Source organism: Bombina bombina, chromosome 3 (assembly GCF_027579735.1).
Source record: "Bombina bombina isolate aBomBom1 chromosome 3, aBomBom1.pri, whole genome shotgun sequence".
NCBI classification, from domain to species: Eukaryota; Metazoa; Chordata; class Amphibia; order Anura; family Bombinatoridae; genus Bombina; species Bombina bombina.
Genome location: NC_069501.1, coordinates 929,757,132 through 929,779,324, shown reverse-complemented (window position 1 = coordinate 929,779,324; position 22,193 = coordinate 929,757,132).

The following is a 22,193-nucleotide window of genomic DNA, read 5'->3' as shown; positions in this document are numbered from 1 at the left end:
AGAAGTCTTCATCCAAGCCAGTAGACGTGGTCCTCCAGACGGGCAGAAATCTTCATCCAGACGGCATCTTCTGTCTTCATCCATCCAGCGCGGAGCGGGTCCATGTTCAAGATATCCGGAGCGGAGCATCCTCTTCTTCCGACTTCTAATGAAGAATAAAGGTTCATTTAAATGACGTCATCCAAGATGGCGTCCCTTGAATTCCGATTGGCTGATAGAATTCTATAGAATTCTATCAGCCAATCAGAATTATAGGTGAAAAATTCGTATTGGCTGATTGGATCAGCCAATAGGATTGAGCTTCAATCCTATTGGCTGATCCAATCAGCCAGTAGGATTGAGCTTGCATTCTATTGGCTGTTCCAACCAATAGTTCAATAGTTCAAATCAGCCATTAGGGGTTAATAATATTAAAATAGTGTTTGCTATGCAGGAGAGCGGCGGTTTAGGGGCTAATAAATTTAGTATACTGGTGGCGATGTCGGGAGCGGCGGAATAGGGGTTAATATATTTTATTAGTCGTGGCAATGTCGGGAGCAGCAAATTAGGGGTTAATACGTTTATTATAGTTGACAAAAGAGAGAGAACAGCACTCCTGAGATAGAACATTAGCTAGAATAACTTCCATGCCTGTTCATTTTTAATGCAACTCAGGGTGCAAGTTCTTTTAGCACACTCTGCCCCTTCACAGAGAAAAAATATCCTGTAGCATATCAGTCTGACCCTGCCCAATGACAGTCCAGCGCCAAAATACCAGGCAATTCTTCTCTGAACAAGGGAAGCAACAACCCCAGACGATCGTTTCAGCCTTATATGGGCCTCGTCAGTGAGGTGCAGTTGTATCTCTCTAAGGGCATGTGTGCAAGGAGTCCACGTCTGGTTTCCCCCATTACTCTTAGGGTGACCCAAAAGTAATTTACATACATGACAAAAGAGAGAGAACAGCACTCCTGAGATAGAACATTAGCTAGAATAACTTCCATGCCTGTTCATTTTTAATGCAACTCAGGGTGCAAGTTCTTTTAGCACACTCTGCCCGTTCACAGAGAAAAAATATCCTGTAGCATATCAGTCTGACCCTGCCCAATGACAGTCCAGCGATGAAATACCAGGCAATTCTTCTCTGAACAAGGGAAGCAACAACCCCAGACGATCGTTTCGGCCTTATATGGGCCTCGTCAGTGAGGTGCAGTTGTATCTCTCTAAGGGCATGTGTGCAAGGAGTCCACGTCTGGTTTCCCCCATTACTCTTAGGGTGACCCAAAAGTAATTTACATAAATGACAAAAGAGAGAGAACAGCACTCCTGAGATAGAACATTAGCTAGAATAACTTCCATGCCTGTTCATTTTTAATGCAACTCAGGGTGCAAGTTCTTTTAGCACACTCTGCCCCTTCACAGAGAAAAAATATCCTGTAGCATATCAGTCTGACCCTGCCCAATGACAGTCCAGCGCCAAAATACCAGGCAATTCTTCTCTGAACAAGGGAAGCAACAACCCCAGACGATCGTTTCGGCCTTATATGGGCCTCGTCAGTGAGGTGCAGTTGTATCTCTCTAAGGGCATGTGTGCAAGGAGTCCACGTCTGGTTTCCCCCATTACTCTTAGGGTGACCCAAAAGTAATTTACATAAATGACAAAAGAGAGAGAACAGCACTCCTGAGATAGAACATTAGCTAGAATAACTTCCATGCCTGTTCATTTTTAATGCAACTCAGGGTGCAAGTTCTTTTAGCACACTCTGCCCCTTCACAGAGAAAAAATATCCTGTAGCATATCAGTCTGACCCTGCCCAATGACAGTCCAGCGCCGAAATACCAGGCAATTCTTCTCTGAACAAGGGAAGCAACAACCCCAGACGATTGTTTCGGCCTTATATGGGCCTCGTCAGTGAGGTGCAGTTGTATCTCTCTAAGGGCATGTGTGCAAGGAGTCCACATCTGGTTTCCCCCATTACTCTTAGGGTGACCCAAAAGTAATTTACATAAATGACAAAAGAGAGAGAACAGCACTCCTGAGATAGAACATTAGCTAGAATAACTTCCATGCCTGTTCATTTTTAATGCAACTCAGGGTGCAAGTTCTTTTAGCACACTCTGCCCCTTCACAGAGAAAAAATATCCTGTAGCATATCAGTCTGACCCTGCCCAATGACAGTCCAGCGCCGAAATACCAGGCAATTCTTCTCTGAACAAGGGAATCAACAACCCCAGACGATCGTTTCGGCCTTATATGGGCCTCGTCAGTGAGATGCAGTTGTATCTCTCTAAGGGCATGTGTGCAAGGAGTCCACGTCTGGTTTCCCCCATTACTCTTAGGGTGACCCAAAAGTAATTTACATAAATGACATAAATGGGTCACCCTAAGAGTAATGGGGGAAACCAGACGTGGACTCCTTGCACACATGCCCTTAGAGAGATACAACTGCACCTCACTGACGAGGCCCATATAAGGCCGAAACGATCGTCTGGGGTTGTTGATTCCCTTGTTCAGAGAAGAATTGCCTGGTATTTCGGCGCTGGACTGTCATTGGGCAGGGTCAGACTGATATGCTACAGGATATTTTTTCTCTGTGAAGGGGCATTGTGTGCTAAAAGAACTTGCACCCTGAGTTGCATTAAAAATGAACAGGCATGGAAGTTATTCTAGCTAATGTTCTATCTCAGGAGTGCTGTTCTCTCTCTTTTGTCATTTATGTAAATTACTTTTGGGTCACCCTAAGAGTAATGGGGGAAACCAGACGTGGACTCCTTGCACACATGCCCTTAGAGAGATACAACTGCACCTCACTGACGAGGCCCATATAAGGCCGAAACGATTGTCTGGGGTTGTTGATTCCCTTGTTCAGAGAAGAATTGCCTGGTATTTCGGCGCTGGACTGTCATTGGGCAGGGTCAGACTGATATGCTACAGGATATTTTTTCTCTGTGAAGGGGCATTGTGTGCTAAAAGAACTTGCACCCTGAGTTGCATTAAAAATGAACAGGCATGGAAGTTATTCTAGCTAATGTTCTATCTCAGGAGTGCTGTTCTCTCTCTTTTGTCATTTATGTAAATTACTTTTGGGTCACCCTAAGAGTAATGGGGGAAACCAGACGTGGACTCCTTGCACACATGCCCTTAGAGAGATACAACTGCACCTCACTGACGAGGCCCATATAAGGCTGAAACGATCGTCTGGGGTTGTTGATTCCCTTGTTCAGAGAAGAATTGCCTGGTATTTCGGCGCTGGACTGTCATTGGGCAGGGTCAGACTGATATGCTACAGGATATTTTTTCTCTGTGAAGGGGCATTGTGTGCTAAAAGAACTTGCACCCTGAGTTGCATTAAAAATGAACAGGCATGGAAGTTATTCTAGCTAATGTTCTATCTCAGGAGTGCTGTTCTCTCTCTTTTGACGTTTATTATAGTGTTTGCGACGAGGGAGGGCCCCGGTTTAGGGATTAATAGGTAGTTTTTGTGTGTTAAGTGTACTTTGTAGCAGTTTAGTTATGAGTTCTATGTAACAGTTTTGTAGCGTAAAACCCAATAACAACTGCTTTTAGATTGCGAAACAGATTGTGTCGGTATAGGGTGTAATGCAAGCTTTTTAGCCTCACCGCAAAACTCGTAATGGCAGCGCTATGGAAGTCCCATGAAAAAACTTAATTTTTACAAGTGGGGGACTGACGTTGCGTTATAGGCTAAAAGGCTTGCGGTACAGCTATACCGACAAGTCTTGTAATGGCTGCAGTTCTGTTTTAACGCTGTAATGGGCTTTTTTTCAGCATTAAAACACGAACGCAAAACTTGTCATCTAGGTGTATAAGAATTAGTGTCCTTCTAAGTGAAATAGAGATAGCAAGTAGACTTCAATGTTCTGGATTGTACTTATTGAATAGGGATAGAAAAATAATAGCAGAACTCAACAAGTCCATATCTGAGAACTATCAGGTATCCAGTTTTACAAAGTTTTATGTAAGCAAGCCTATAATAGGGCAACAATCAGTGTATACTAACAATGTCTGGAGTGATTAGCCTGTATTAATAGACTGAAAAATGTTGTTTGGGTATCAATTCTCATTAGTTTATGTATTACCGACCCATATATTTCACAATGTGACTTAGATCCTCAACTGGCCGGATCACTTTTTTGTATCCCTTATGCTGTTTTTTGTTTTGCTTTTCAAATGTTGTTTATTTAAACAGAGGAAAGGTGCTAAAAGTGCTTTTCTAGAGGAAAAAAAAAAGATAGTAAAATTGAGTTTTGCAAACAAAATGACAGATTAAATTCTTTTAAAACATTTATTTTGTATGCAGACATTTTGCAAAGTTATGTTTTATTAATATGTATACGAGTTTTATTGATCATTGGTGACATTTTTTTTAAAAATTTTTTTTAAAGAAAGAAGACTTGATAAGATTTTTAATTGCATCTTTTTCAGTTGGGTGCATTTATTAATGACACTTAATTCTAAAGAGATTTAAGTGTAAACACAAAATACATTTGGCTATCTAGCTATACTATTAGCATGTAGCGATTCTTACATCGTTCTCTTATAGAAAGTTGCACACATTGCCAGATTAGGTGGATATGAATGTTAAATATACTTGAAACTAAAGGTTACTAACATTTATCAGAAAGAATTGCAAAGCTCTGAAGACTACAATCATTAATTCTGCTGGAACAGTCAGTAAATGGATAAAGGGTACCTTGCCCAGGAATGTGATGAATGAGACAGAAACACATGACATTGCACTAATTGGCAGGAAGGTAACATCCTATCTACTGTAATATAATTACTCTTTAAAGGATAGTTTATAATTAGCACTTCTGAAAATCGTATATAATTAGCATTTCTTAAAATCTTATTCTAGTAATCTAATTTTAACATTGCTTAAAAATATAGCAACTCACATAATATTGACATGAAAGCAACATAAAATTCCTAGTATTTGTTTCAGACCCAGCACAAATGGAAACATTTGAAAAATATTCATTGGAAAATGAAACTGCAATGCAATGCTAGATTCCATGAAATGAACTACATCAACAATATTGTTTCTTTTTGCAAAGTACAGTGTCCATTTTAGTGACCAGATCATACTCAGACTGCTACCATTTAGTTACTTCTCACTAAATAATAGAGGCACCTGATGGCTAGTCATAGTAAAATTGCCTGTCAGTAACATTCTGACTCAATTCACCAGTTTTATATTCTCTAAATATCCTTCACAAACCAATCTGTAAGTACCCGCTGACCCCTTAAACAAATTAATTCTAAATGTGAACCTCTCCAGTGCCATTAGCTATTACCATTCACCTTAATGTACCTAACCCTAAATGGAACCATCTGAAATATTATGCAGGCCTAAATTTAGGTCATACTTATATAATGAAGAGGCTGTTGAGTAGGAGACAAACTGTGGAGTGAATTATGGAGCATGTTACTTAAAGGTATAGTAAACACCAATTTTTTTTTTTTTTTATTTTTTTTTTAAAAGATAGATAATCCCTTTATTTACCATACCCCAGTTTTGCACAACCAACACTGTTATAGAAATATACTTTTTACCTCTGTGATTACCTTGTATTTAAGCTTCTGCTGACTGCCTCCTTATCTCAGATCTTTTGACAGACTTGCATTTCAGGCAATTAGTACTGACTCTTAAATAACTTAATGTGCATGACCTCAATATTATCTATATGAAACACATGAACTAACACCCTGTAGCTGTGAAAAACTGTCAAATGTAGAGACGGCCTTCAAGGGCTTAGAAATTAGCATATGAACCTACCTAAGTTTAGCTTTCAACTAAGAATAACAAGTCAACAAAACAAATTTGATATATAAGTAAATTAGAAAGCTATTTAAAATTACATGCCCTATCTGAATCATGAAAGCTTAATTTGGACTTTACTATTCTTTTAAGATCTGCAGGTGGTAAAAGCTTAAAAGTAAGTCATTGATGTGTTTTTTTTATTTTAAAAATGGGGGACTACAAGTTTAAAATAAATGAGGTAAAGGGATTTGGTTGGGGTATACTTTAAGATTGGGGGATAGCTTAGAGTTGGATTTTTAAATTTAAAAGGTTGGTTGATTTTATGGGGGCTTAGGGTTTCTAGCACTTAAGGGGTTTTAGTAGTGGGAATCTTTGCGATTAATGGACTATTGGGTGCATAGGGGTCATATCAGTTAATGTTATTTGTGGTGGGGTTGCCATAAGGACCTTGTGGAGTGTCTAAGGGATTAATGCAGTAAAAGGACTTCATAAAGGGCTGCCATAGGGGAAAGTTGCTATTTTTTTCCCACTAGAAATTATTTCATTCTTTAGAAGTCATGCAACCTTTAAAAACAGGCTTATGGGGGGGCGTGTCCGGACCAAGAAGGTGTTTAGTCGCATGTTTAGAAGCTCCATTGCAAAGATTGCTATTATAGCGACTTTCTTCCTTAACTGAATATTCAGCATAGAAATAAGATCAAGAAAGACTTCCACTAATGTGAGTAGAACACCCAGTAGCCTTAATTTTATAGTGGGCATGAGTTTTTCAAGTGCTGCCCCAGACTGCAATGGCCCCACGCATTTTTCCTACTGAGAGACCTCAGTTCCTACCCCAGAAACCCGCAACACTACAACCTAGTACAGATTGCTACACTCCCAAGTCTGTGCAGATATGGAGGTGCTCCATAAAGCTATCAAAGCCCAGCTGCAGATTTTTGAGCGCAATATGGATAGCAAGTTAGCAGACTGGAGAGAGATATCTGTGTCATTAAGCACCCGGACAGAAACAATACCGATCGAGCAAGCTGTAACTATTTCCTCGCCGGGAATTACAGTCATGGGATCCGAAGCCCACAATGATCGTACCTGCTGAGCTGCATGAGTCTTATCAGGAACTGAGAACCAGGCCCATCAGAAAAGCTGAGTTCTCTAGCCTCCCCCTATCTGAAGTCTGCGGCCCAGAGAGTCCCTCGGCTCCTCTGGGAGGGGATGTGGCTGGTCCCCCTGGAGGCGCTAAGGGCTCTGTGACTGAGACTGATGAACCTACCACAGAATAAGCCAGATATATAAGCACCGTGCTAGCTTTGATGCACGACACATACATCCGCATCATGGAGCTGCCATTCTGGCTACTTAACCCCTTGTTTGGCCTCACTGCAGGAGCACTGCTGACCCCAATCTTGCCGAACTGGTGGCAGAAGCCAGAGCGTCGTTCTGGGGTTGGTTGAACGGAGGAGCTCTACTACAGACAAAGTTGGAATCGATCACATTGAAAGGACCTAATGTAGCTATTATGTTATACCACTGCGGACTTCGTGTGAGGTTTCACGCTTATATTAGGAGTAGTCACTACTTCTTCTACCCCTAATGATGTTATATGGTTTATACTAATGTCTGTTTTAAATTGGCTAGTTTTTGGTATATCCCTAAGTTAAAAATCCTCTCTCCTAAATACAGAGGTTGTGATGGACAGATCATAGCGGTATTTTGGGTCTATATCCTTAAAACTGGGACTAGATGACATCCTACCATCTTAACACAAGTGTAGAGAAGATCTCTCTTTATATATAATCCTCATAGACTCTTTCATGTCTGCCCAGTCCTATGTTTCATGTCTTGACAACTAGTTGACCTTTCCAGGTTTATCCTAACTAGACAATGTTTATTTTTTCTGTATAGTTGCACCTTTACTATGCGTAGCTATAAGGCTCCTTGAGATTTTGTAAAATCTTAGTATCATGAGGTTTTTTAACTTCTCTATGTTAATCGGAACTTAGCCACATCTCCCTCTGACTCAATACTGTCCCTCCTCACCCAGTTAAGTCCCTAAGGATATTGGGTAGCCCTAGTTCAACTTGCATGCTTGTAAATATTTTAAAAACCCACTCCTTCCTTGTAACCAGATTGTCAGTATAAGTGGATGGAGCTCATTGAATCCACATTATTTCTTTATCTCTGTGCTCTATTGTCTTGAAATGTTTAAATCACATATACAGCATTATAGAATGTATTTCCTTTATAGTACTAGAACTGCTATCATTGTTTATCTTTGAGCTGCTTTGTCCGCTTGTTTAGCAGGTCTTCGCTGATACCAGAGATGTGTACAAATAATACCTGAATCTTATTGGAATCGCCAGTTTAAATAACCTTTTCTTTTGCATATTCCCCACTCTTATACTATGTTTTTTTTTTACATACCCTTTTTGATATTCATGCATCCTGGTTGATTTATACGACACCACAAGCTGAATTAGGATCCTCAATATGATACAGTACATTCCTGTATCTATCCCCAGAACCTACCCCACTAGACAGTGAACCTCAATAAGAATTAATTTGCCCTACTCAAACTAATATCAATTTTATTATTCTTGAACCTTAAAACATTTGCACAAATATCTACATCTTTATCACTTTGTATGCCACAGCTATGGGTTAACCTATACTCACAAGCAACTACACTTCATGGGTACAAATTGGAAACTAGATCCCCCCTACTAAGCCCACTTCATATTAGAAATAATTGCAAATGCAAAATATTTACCAATTTGGTAACTTATGCACTGTAGCCCATCTCTATAGAGATCCACAAATATATGGCATTTCTACCCCTGAAAACCAAGAATTTCTAGTCTCCTTGAGTTCGGCATTACATGTCAATAATATACTATTTCCCTCAGTAACTCTCCATATATGTAGCTCTCTTCTACCACTCTCTATTCTTCAGCCCATCCCATTCAGTTTATAATCAGCTCAATAGATTCTACTAAACCATATCATAACAACAAAACTATATCCCCCAAACACCCAGACATGCCTCCTTTCCCTTTTTTTTTTTTTAACCAGAGTGGCTCTTGCCCGCTGAATCTCCCCCCAAAAAAATAAAACCATGATCCTAACCCCCATCTTACCACAATACACTCTGAATAGATAAATTACTATATGGTTTACACTGTAAGTTGGGGACCATTCTTACCCATACTAAGTCAAAGGTTATAAAATGAGGTTTCTGTAACATATGTTCCAGTCAGTCATCTCTGCCATACGCAAGTCTTTTCTTTTTACTTTCATCCCTATATATTATACATTTTATAATTCACATCCCAGACATACTTTTATAATCTTTGTTAGAACCTATATTCCCATTGCTAGAATTGCGGTTTTGTTACTATGCACAGTTCAAGCTCTCATTCACAGGTACTTAGTATAGTTGGGGGTTTGACATGGCATCAATGACTATATCACTGGCATCTTATTGCTTTAGACTTAGCCTATTTCCTACTTTAGAATGGTAAAGATGCTTTTTACATGTTTGATTTGTATCTGGACATATGTACTTTTTTTATGTTACTGGTCATAACCTCAATAAAAAATGTATTTAAAAAAAAATTATGATTTTTCATCCACGGGTAAGGATGAAATGGGTACCAACAACATTCATCATTGTAATGACGGTCATTAAATATTCTGCTGCCATAAATCCTATGCAAGGTATAGAATTTTTCTACCTACCACCATGGAACTTGCACTACAATCTGTGGTGCAGGTATTACATATGATGGATCTAAGCTTAAACATTACCATATGAAGAGTATAGAATGCCATTTAATAGTTTTTTTTAAATTAAAAACATTTTTACTCCATTTAAAACCCCACAATAATCCCTCAATTACAAATACATCTGTTTTTTTTATAAAAAAAAAAAAACCCTACCTACCTTGCAAGGGGACACTACAACATTGATATTCCAGTGAATATGTAAAACACTTTCACCGAGATTACGAGTTTTGCGTTAACAGGGGTATGTTGCTAACAAGCCTTTTTTTTTAACGCTCCCTTAAGACAACGCTGGTATTAGGTTTTTTTTTAAACCTGGCGTTAGCCGCAAAAAGGTGAGCGTAGAGCAAAATTTAGCTCCACATCTCACCTCAATACCAGCGTTGCTTACGGTAGTGGTAAACTGGCTAAACGTGCTTGTGCACAATTTCCCCATAGGAAACAATGGGAATGAGCCGGCTGAAAAAAAAACTAACACCTGCAAAAAAGCAGCGTTCAGCTCCTAACACAGCCCCATTGATTCCTATGAGGAAATTAATTTTAAGTCTACAACTAAAACAATAACATGAACCCAGAGTCTAAACACCCCTAATCTTACACTTATTAACCCTTAATCTGCCGCCCCCGACATTGTCGCCACCTACATTATCCCTATGAACCCCTAATCTGATGCCCCCAGCATCGCCAAGCCCTACATTATATTTAATAACCCCTAATCTGCCCCCCGAAACATCGCCGCAACCTACCTACATTTATTAACCCCTAATCTGCCACCGTCAATGTCGCCGCCACTATAATAAAGTTATTAACCCCTAAACCTAAGTCTAACCCTAACACCCCCTAATTTAAATATAATTTAAATAAATCTAAATAAAATAACTACAATTAAATAAATTATTCCTTTTTAAAACTAAATACTTACATGTAAAATAAACCATAAGATAGCTACAATATAACTAATAGTTACATTTGTATCTATCTTAGGGTTTATATTTATTTTACAGGCAACTTTGTATTTATTTTAACTAGTTAGAATAGTTATTAAATAGTTATTAACTATTCAATAACTACCTAGTTAAAATAAATACAAATTTACCTGTAAAATAAATCCTAACCTAAATTACAATTACACCTAACACTACACTATCATTACATTATTTACCTAAACTAACTACAATTAATTACAATTAAATTAAATAAACTAAAGTACAAAAAAACAACAAACACTAAATTACAGAAAAAAAAAATAATTACATTTTTTAAAACTAATTACACCTACTCTAATCCCCCTAATAAAATAAAAAAGCCCCCCAAAATAATAAAAATCCCTACCCTATACTATTACAAATAGCCCTTAAAAGGGCCTTTTGCGGGGCATTGCCCCAAAGTAATCAGCTCTTTTACCTGTAAAAAAAAATACAATACCCCCCCACATTACAACCCACCACCCACACACCCAACCCTACTCTAAAACCCACCCATTCCCCCCTTAATAAAACCTAACACTACCCCCTTGAAGATCACCCTACCTTGAGACATCTTCACCCAGCCGGGAACAAGTGGACCTCCAGAGGGGCAGAAGTCTTCATCCGATCCAGGCAGAAGAGGTCCTCCAAATGGCAGAAGTCTTCATCCAGATGGTATCTTCTATCTTCATCCATCTGGAGCGGAGTGGGTCAATCTTCAATTCAGCCGACGCGGAGCATCCTCTTCAAACGAAGTCCAAGCGAAGAATGAAGGTTCCCTTTAATGACGTCATCCAAGATGGTGTCCCTTGAATTTTGATTGGCTGATAGGATTCTATCAGCCAATTGGAATTAAGGTAGGAAAAATCCTATTGGCTGATCCAATCAGCCAATAGAATTGAGCTTGCATTCTATTGGCTGATTAGAACAGCCAATAGAATGCGAGCTCAATCCTATTGGCTGATTGGATCAGCCAATAGGATTGAACTTCAATCCTATTGGCTGATACAATCAGCCAATAGTATTTTTCCTACCTTAATTCCGATTGGCTGATAGAATCCTATCAGCCAATCGGAATTCGAGGGATGCCATCTTGGATGACGTCATTTAAAGGAACCTTCATTCTTCGCTTGGACTTCGTTTGAAGAGGATGCTCCTCGTCGGCTGGATTGAAGATGGACCCGCTCCGCTCCGGATGGATGAATATAGATGATGTCATTTGGATGAAGACTTCTGCCGCTTGGAGGACCTCTTCTGCCCAGATCGGATGAAGACTTCTGCCCCTCTGGAGGTCCACTTGTGCCCGACTGGGTGAAGACGTCTCAAGGTAGGGTAATCTTCAAGGGGGTAGTGTTATCTTTTATTAAGGGGATTGGGTGGGTTTTAGAGTAGGGTTGGGTGTGTGGGTGGTGGGTTTTAATGTGGGGGGGATTGTATTTTTTTTTACAGGTAAAAGAGCTGATTACTTTGGGGCAATGCCCCGCAAAAGGCCCTTTTAAGGGCTATTTGTAATTTAGTATAGGGTAGGGATTTTTATTATTTTGGGGGGCTTTTTTATTTTATTAGGGGGATTAGAGTAGGTGTAATTAGTTTTAAAATATTTTAATAATTTTTTTTTCTGTAATTTAGTGTTTGTTGTTTTTTTGTACTTTAGTTTATTTAATTTAATTGTAATTAATTGTAGTTAGTTTAGGTAAATAATGTAATGATAGTGTAGTGTTAGGTGTAATTGTAATTAGGTTAGGATTTATTTTACAGGTAAATTTGTCTTTATTTTAACTAGGTAGTTATTAAATAGTTAATAACTATTTAATAACTATTCTACCTAGTTAAAATAAATACAAAGTTGCCTTTAAAATAAATATAAACCCTAAGATAGATACAAATGTAACTATTAGTTATATTGTAGCTATCTTATGGTTTATTTTACAAGTAAGTATTTAGTTTTAAATAGGATTAATTTATTTATTTGTAGTAATTTTATTTAGATTATTTTAAATTATATTTAAGTTAGGGGTGTTAGGGTTAGGTTTAGACTTAGGTTTAGGGGTTAATACCTTTAATATAGTAGTGGCGACGTTTGGGGTGGCAGATTAGGGGTTAATAAAATTTAACTAGTGTTTGCGAGGCGGGAGTGCGGCGGTTTAGGGGTTAATATATATATTAAAGTGACGGCGATGTCCGGTCGGCAGTTTATGGGTTAAAAATTTCATTTAAGTGTTTCCGATGTGGGGAGGGGCCTCGGTTTAGGGGTTAATAGTTAGTTTATGGGTGTTAGTGTACTTTGCAGCACTTTAGTTAAGAGTTTTATGTTACAGCGTTAGCTCATAAAACTCTTAACTACTGTCTTTTAAATGCGGTAGGAGTCTTGACAGGAGAGGGTGTACCGTTCACTTCTTCCAAGACTTGTAATACCGGCGTTATGCAAGTCCCATTGAAAAGATAGGATATGCAATTTATGTAAGGGGATTTGCGGTAAGCTTGAATCGCGGAAGAAAAGTGAGCGGTAGACCCTTTCCTGCCAGACTCGTAATACCAGCGGTTGGTAAAAAGCAGTGTTGGGACCTCTCAACGCTGCTTTTTAAGGCTAATGCAAGACTCGTAATCTAGCCGTTTGAATGCATATTAGCCATTTGAAATTCAGAACCAAGAACCTGTTGAAAATCAATTTTTTTCTTGACTGTTTACACACCATTTTGCCAATCACAAAGCACCAATATAAACATATTTGTTTTATAAAATATAGTTAAAATCATCCATTCAAAATAGGATACTTATAAAAACATTAAATATGATCAGCAAAATGTTAATTTATAGTTCCAATTAAGTGTTTGGCATTTAAACCATGTTAACTATAAGAATTACTGTAAATTATTTTAAATTATTAATTACAGAAGTCTTAAATTTATATTACCATTAGTATTAGCAATTATTTTTAAATTTCCAATATTTTACTCAGTGCTACATTATACTAATGAGTATATATTACATACAACACTTATAAAAACAAACAGACAAAAAGGTTGCCCTGATCGAAATCACAATCAATAGTAGATGCATGTTCATACAAAGTGACCTAGAGGTAGAGTGGTGCTCAGTCTTAAAATTTAAAGAAACAATGGCACAAAAGATGAGAGTGTGGGATTTGTAACATAAAATTAATTTATCTAAAAATGGGAAATTATATGTAGCAAAGTGGAAGGATAGGACCATAGCAGATGTTTAACAGATAAATAATTGAGAACAGCATAGCAGTATATGGAGAGGTTGGAATACAGCGGCAGTGATATGAGAGCATGTGAGACTGTGTCTTGCAAATCGAGTTCACTGTGGTAATTGCATCTGATAGTAATTAAAGTGCTGGTTATATAATACAGACATTATCAAGGTGGGAGGTGGTGGATTGATAGCAAGTGCATGTGTCTGATGTTGTAATGGGTTAGTAAGTAGCAGACAGTCTGATGAACAGGGGAGTAGTTCTGGTAAGTAAGATAATGATTCTGGAGGATATAAGGAAATAATGTACATGGAGGAACAGACACATGTAGAGTTGGAGTGGTTCTAGCAGCAAAGATAAGGTGAAAGGGTAGCTACAGGGATTGCAGTGTAAGAGCAGAAAGTGTGTAATGAGGATTATACAAAAGACATAATCAAATGCATAGCTGTCCCCAATTACTTCAATGCTAATAGGTAAGCAAAGACATGTATTCAATGTAATAACTCTTGTGATAACCATCAAACAAAGCTGAGGTGCTTATATGTTTGTGCAAAGAGGGGCATAAGGTCACTCAACAGCAGTGTGATAGACTGGAGGAGAGCATGCCAAGACACATGAAAGCTGTGATTGAAAATCAGGATTAGTACACCAAATATTTATTTCTGAACTCTTACTATGTTAAAACATTATTATTGTATTGTTTAAAAAAAGAACATGAACTTGTTTTATTTGCATTATTCAAGTTCTGAAAAAACTACTTCTTTTTTGTTATTTTGACAAGTTGTCATTTTCTACAAATAAATGCTCTAAATGACAATACTTTTATATATACTGTTAAGTAAGATTTATAAAATTTAAACTACTAAACTGTTTTTTGGGAACTACAATATTACATCCAATACTATGGTATGTGTACAATGTAGATGATTACACGACCACACATATGCCAAAGGAATAATTCTTGAGATATGGGGTGTAGATTCCCTAAATCAGATACGGGATAATAGTTTTAAGTTTAGAAATCCAATAAAATTCCCTGTTTCTGTAATAATTTACATATATCTCCCCCTCCTCCTAGTTGGAGGAACTAGATTGTCAATAACCTTCACTGTCATGTGGAAAATGTTACTCATATGTACAAGATTAAGGTGTCTGGCCATGGCTGAATTTTATCATAGTGTTTGGTATCTCTAACGTGTTCCCTCATTCTCGACATGAGTAGAGATACCAAATACAACTGGTTTTATTTGCATTATTCGAGTTCTGAAATCACTACTTCTTTTTTGTTATTTTGACCAGTTGTCATTTTCTACAAATAAATGCTCTAAATGACAATATTTTTATTTGGAATTTGGGAGAAACGTTGACAGTAGTTTATAGAATAAAAAAAAAATGTTACATTTACTTAAAGTGATTGTAAAGTTTAAGGAATTACAGCCCAGTATCTAAAAATAATCTTAAAAACAGGGGCACTTTAATTGCTTAAAATTACAAAGACGCATCTTTATTAAAATATTTACCATTGTGTTATGGTAAACATACTGCCGTTCCTCCACCTGCATTTCCTACTGTATTTAGCATATCAATGACGAATCTGGCTTGCTCTAAGTGTTGTGTGCCCCACGAGCTGTACACCAAAGGGGGCATGCAAGGATTGGAGTAAGCCGGATTCATCATCGATCTGCTAAATGCAGTAGGAGATGCGGGTGAAGGAACGGTGGTATGTTTACCATAACACAATGGTAAATATTTTTTAAAAAGAAGCATTTTTTAAAATGCACCTGTTTTTAAGATTATTTATAGATACTGGGCAGTAATTCATTAAACTTTACAATCACTTTTAACACATACCTATAAATAGTAAAACCAGAGGCACTGATAATTTTATAGTGGTCTCTTAATATTTTTTCCAGTATATGTGTATTTCTTACGTGTTTATATGTTTACATATGTATATATGTATAAACATAAATATATACACATATAAACACATATACATGTATATACATATATACACATATATATTCACTTTTCAGCCCTTTCTACTCAAATACCTTAAAAATAGAAAAATCATTAATCAGTTTTAATATTTTGTTTTTTACTGTGCTTCACATAGCAGACAGTTTTTTTTATTATTTTAATATATATATATAAATCCTTTTTTTTCCAAAAAATAATCTGAAAATATATATAGAAATATATATTTAAAAATAAGAAGAGCATTTTTTACTATGTGAAGACCATTGGAACATATAATATGCATAAATACCTTTGGGTTTAGCACTGTAGGTCTGAAGCGGTGTCAGGTTAGCATGCAAACAATATCCAAAGTCCTTAAAGGGACATAAACCTCCCCCAAAAAAATATTTCTTGACTCAGATAGAACATACAATTTTAAACAACTTTCCAATGTACTTCTATTAAAATTTTCTTTGTTTTCTTGTTACACTTTGTTGAAAAGCAGGAAGGTAAGTTCAGGAATGTGCACGTGTCTGTAGCACTATATGCCCGCAGTTTCTCAACAATATTATACATTATCCAGAACACCAGATGGCAGCACTATTTCCTGTCATGTAGAGCTCCATACATGTGCACATTACCTATCTAGCTATCTCTTTTACAAAGAATAACATAAAAACAAAGCAAATTTGATAATAGAATTAAGAAACTTTAAAAAAAAAATTCTATCTGAATCTTGAAAAAAAAAAATGGGTTTCATATCCCTTTAAGTTAGTGATGGGTATATCTAAACTTGTAACACTAACATGTGCGCTGACCTGCCCGCATTTAAAGTTTACCTCCAGCAGTGTTTGCACACTAGCAAAGAATTTTTAGCGCACCACTTGTAATCTGGCCCAGAATTTAAAAACAAAACAAAAGTAAATGGCTATACATAAAGGCACAAGAAAAAGTTAAAATATAACTTTTAATAATACTAATATAAAACATTGAGGCAGGAAACAAAGACATCCTTACACATTTTGTGCCTCCGCTAGGCACTTAAAGGGACAGTCAAGTATAAATTAAACTTTCATTATTCAGATAGGACTTTTAATTTTAATCAACTTTCCAATTTACTTTTATCATCAAATTTGTTTTTTTTCTCTTGGTATTCTTAGTTTAAACTAAACATAGGTAGGCTCATATGCTAATTTCTAAGCCTTTGAGGGCTGCCTCTTATCACATGCTTTTTAAATCTCTTTTCAACACAAAGAGACAGAAAGTACATGTGGGCCATATAGATAACACTGTGTACAGGCACAGGGGGTTATTTAAGATTTAGCACAATACAATGCAAAATTTAATACAATAAATAATAAACAGTCACAGTCATGTGATCAGGGGGCTGGAAGAAGGTTCCTAGATACAAGGTAATCACAAAGGTAAAAAGTACATTAATATAACTGTGTTGGTTATGCAAAACTGGGGAATGGGTAATAAAGGGATTATCTGTCTTTTAAAACAATAACAAATATAAACTGCACCCAAAATTACATTTGTTTTACATTTAGTTCAAAAGTATTCCCAAGTGGTACATACAATAAATGGATTACTGACTAATGCATTTGACACACGTTTTAGCACTATGATTCAAATAATGAGATACACTTTATGGCCCCTAGTTATCAATGTCTGTCAGACCTGGTCTGAAAGTGCGGATCAGGTCCGACAGACATCGCTGAATACGGCGGGCAATACGCTCGCCATATTCAGCATTGCACCAGCAGCTCACAAGAGCTGCTGGTGCAATGCCGCCCACTGCAGACTCGGGGCCAATGTGCCGCCAGCAGGGGGGTGTCAATCAACCCGATCATACTCGATCGGGTTGATTTCCGGCGATGTGTGTCCACCTGCTCAGAGCTGCTGTTTCTGGCGAGCATGCAGGCTCGCCAGAAACACGGGGCATCAAGCTCCATACGGAGCTTGATACATACGCCCCTATATCATGTATGAAATTTTAGGCATTCTTTAAGTACATACATTACACTTCCCTATATATACTGTTAAGTAAGGATTATACAATTCAAACTATTAAACTGTTTTTTTTGGGAACTACAATGTTAGATCCAATACTCTGGTATGTGTACGATTCAGATGATTACATGACCACACATATGCCAAAGGAATAATTCTTGAGATATGGGGTATAGATTCCCCTAATCAGATACGGGATAATAGTTTTAAGTTTATACATCTAATAAAGTTTCTTGTTTCTGTAACAATTTACATCTATCACCACCCCTAGGTGAAAAATCTAGCTTATCAATAACCTTCACTATTATGTGGAAAATGTTACTCATAGGTGCAAGATTAAGGTGTCTGGCTATGGCTGACTTTTGTCATAGTATTTGGTATCTCTAACGTGTTCCCTCATTCTCGACCTGAGTTGAGATACCAAATACAATGACAAAGATTCAGCCATAGCCAGACACCTTAATCTTAATGAACTTTATTGAATTTATAAACTTAAAACTATTACCCTGTATAGCTTTAATTGGGAGTAGGGTATGAGTCTGTTTATAGTTTAAAGTGGTATATGATTTGGTGAATCTGTGCACCAAATCTCAAGTGAATTATTTATGTGGTATATGTCTTAGTGGGATTTGTGTGGCCATGTAGACATCTCGATTGTACACATGCCAGAGTATTGTATCTAATATTGTATCTAATCATCTTCTGACAGTCCCCTTATCACATGACTTTTTATTTATTATCTATTGACTTGCATTTTAACAAATTAGTGCTGTGCTGATTCTTAAATAATGCAACGGGTGTGAGCACAATGGTATCTATATGGCCCACATGAACTAGCAGTTTCTTGTTGTGAAAAGCACACATAAAAAGCATGTGATAAGAGGCTGTCTGTAGTGACTTAGAAACCAGCAGAAATTTAGAGGTTTTAATGTTATAAAGTATATTAATATAACAATTTTGGCTGTGCAAAGCTGGGGAATGGGTAGTATAAAGGCATTATCAATCTTTTTAAACAATAACAATTTGTTGACTGTCCCTTTAATTTTCCTCATACATGATATGGAGTGCATCTCATTATTTAAATCATAGTGCTAAAATGCGTGTAGTACATGTAGTAGCATTAACATATGAAAGATCAATTGCATTACTCAAAAATCCATTTATAATATGTACCACATGGCAGTACTTTTGAACTAAATGTAGCACAAATGTAATTTATTTCTTTTGCACCATGTTCTAATGATATGTATTTAGTATGTATGACATGTTTCTGTCTTTTTAAAATTTTTCATATTTTTTTAACTAATTTTTTATTGGACACTGTGCCTTTAAATTGAAGGATTCGGGTGCAATCTATATTCTTATGAATAAGGGCCTAGCTGAGGCACAAAACGCATAAAGATGTCTTTGTTACCTGCCTCAATGTTTTATTAGTATTAATAATCGTTAGTTTTTAATATTTCCTTGTGCATTTATGTGCAGCCTTTTATTTATTTATTTTTACATTGAGTGTGCGGCGTACTCGTCCGCTATCAGCGTGCACCCCCAGTGCTGTATGATCACTACGGGAATCCCCTCACTTCTGGTGGTGTGGAATTATCTCAGGCATGATATTTTAATAACACGTTTGATAGAGTTCAGTATTAAAAGTAAGTCTAAAAAGAAAAACAAAAGCGCATCCTCCGATTCAAGTGAAGAATTTTATTAACAAATATAAGCGCTAAAAGTATGCACTTCAGTTAAAATACGCCAGTCAAAATAGCCCATCTGGTATAGCAGGTAAGCCATCCTGTGTTTCCTCCAGTGCACCGCTGCCTCTTAAATCCTGCAGTCTCCGTGTACAGTCTGTCTTTTCAACTCCGGGACTTCTTTGGAGCAAGTAAAGGGCTAAGCGGTCTTTAGGAAACTGGAATAATGTACAATGTAATCCTCGGTCCTCGTTGAATCGGAGGATGCGCTTTTGTTTTTCTTTTTAGATTGAAGTACTACTTATCTGAAGCACAAGAGTCGGCAGATAGAAAAGCAGCACCCGGCACAAGTTTTCTTAAATAAGAAAATCTCCAGCAGCGTCTACCATTTTTATTGAGAGCAATTTTAAGGCAATATTTGGAGGAGAGGAGAGGAATCAAAGAGAGTCCTATTAAATAAAAATAAAAATTGGACGTACCCACCACTCCTAATACAGGTCGTATATATATATATACATATATATATATATATATACAAATTAATGAACATTTTATAAATCATAGGACTTTTCCTTGTGCACTCATATTGATCTGTATATGCGGTTAATTTTCCTAATACTTTGTTAATATTTTAACCTGTCCAATTTGTTATTGGATTGTATGTAATTTATTATTATATTTATATTGTACATTACATTACACATAATTGGGGAATATCCGTGTGGCCCACATTAGCGCCTATATATCTTTTTTCTTGTACCCATTAAAAGTATGTACTGCAGAGTGTGAACTTTGGATAATTTCTAATATTGTGATCACATTATTTAATATTAAAATATAACTTTTGGCACAGTTTTATCACAATATTAATGATATGTGATAACCTCAAAAAGGAAGATCAAAATATGGGATGCATAAAAACCTACTGGCAAAAAGTGATATAAGTCAGTGACAGATAAATGTGAAATTGTGTGAAAGTGAAATTGTGTGAAAAAAATAGTGGTAAGTAAACAAAACAATAAAATGTAAAATATAAACCCAATATGTGGAACAAAAAATAATAATAAGTCCAAAGGGAAATACAAATAAGACTGAAAAGTTTATATTGCAGTAAGGCGCCTCCTCTGGTGAGCAACGGTGCATCAGTTTATCTAAAAGGAGTAGAAAACAACAAAAAGAGGGCGCCTCATAGTGTAGATATTCAGGGGTAATGCAAACAAATAGCAATTATTTAAAGGGTACTCACAAGTGTACATGCACCTAGGTAGAGCTGGTGCGAACAGGCACGCTGACCTTTTACAGCAGTTAGTACGCTGAGTGGACGGTCTTCGCAAAGACCGTCCACTCAGCAAATCTTAACATTTTTAACAAAGATAAAAAAGAATTTCTAAAGGTTAGCAACCTCAGCATTGCTCACTATTATCATCTCCCAAAAATACATAAAAATCTACAAATCCCTGCGGGGCATCCTGGAATTGGGAACCTTACATATAACCTATCATTTTACAACAACATATTTCTACAAAAAATAGTGCTATGTCTACCTTCATATATACAAGACAATAATGCTGGCGATCTCCTATGTGATGTGGGGTCCTTGTGGGGTCCTTGTATTGCAACATACCTCACCTTTAGGTATACATGCAATATCAAACTTTTTAAATGAAGATCCTTATATGCCTCAAGAACAAAAAACATATTTAGATAGTATAGAATTAATTCTTCAACACAATTACTTTATTTTCTAAGAAACTTTCTTTCTACAGAACAAAGGTACAGCCATGGGCACCAGATTTGCTCCTAGTTTTGCCAATCTCTATAAGGGTATTTTTGAAGATGGACAAATCTACAATTCCTCATACAGAGCGAATCTGGTGTTCTATGGCTGGTACATAGACAATCTAATTTTTATTTGCAGATGAGATATTACTTCAGCCACCCTTGGAGTTTGTCACCACCCTTGGAGTTAATGAAATGGGTCTTTTACAGCCAATATCCAAACACACGTTATAGATTACCTAGATCAGTGATTTGCAACCTTTTTTTTTGCCGTGGCACACTTTTTTACATTAAAAAATCCTGTGGCACACCACCATCCCAAAATTTTACAAAATCACACATTGTAGCCTAATACAGGATATACATACAGTATATATATATATATATATATATATATATATATATATACATATATATATATATATACACTGTACTGTGCTGTCATGCCATGCCTCCTACAAACTATACATGACATATTGACATTCATTCACAAACAATTATAATGGTTGTCTGTGAATGAATGTCAATGTCATGGTTGTAAATGAGCCTGTCACATACCTCCCAATATTTCAAAATTTGAAAGAGGGACACCCCCGCACTGTTGTCAGTCTGCCGCAGCACACCTGAGGATCTCTCACGGCACACTAGTGTGCCACGGCACACTGGTTGAAAAACACTGACCTAGATCTTACCCTGAGTTGGGATGAGAAAGGGAGGTAAAGTTATATCACAGACCTATTTTAAAAATGTTGACAGCAACAGTTACCTAGACTATACCAGTAACCACTACTGAGGGTGGAAATGGAACATACCATACAGTCAATTCAAAAGAATTAAGAAAAACTGTTCTCATATAGAGACTTTTGAAAAACAAAGTGCCATCTTATACCAACGTTTTCTAGACAAGGGTTATCCTAAAGATCTCTTGGACCAATGCCTACAAAAGCTAGAACCCTAGATAGAAATAGTTTTTTCCAAAAACATTACCACCAACAAATCACCAGTAAACACACACAATCTCAAAATA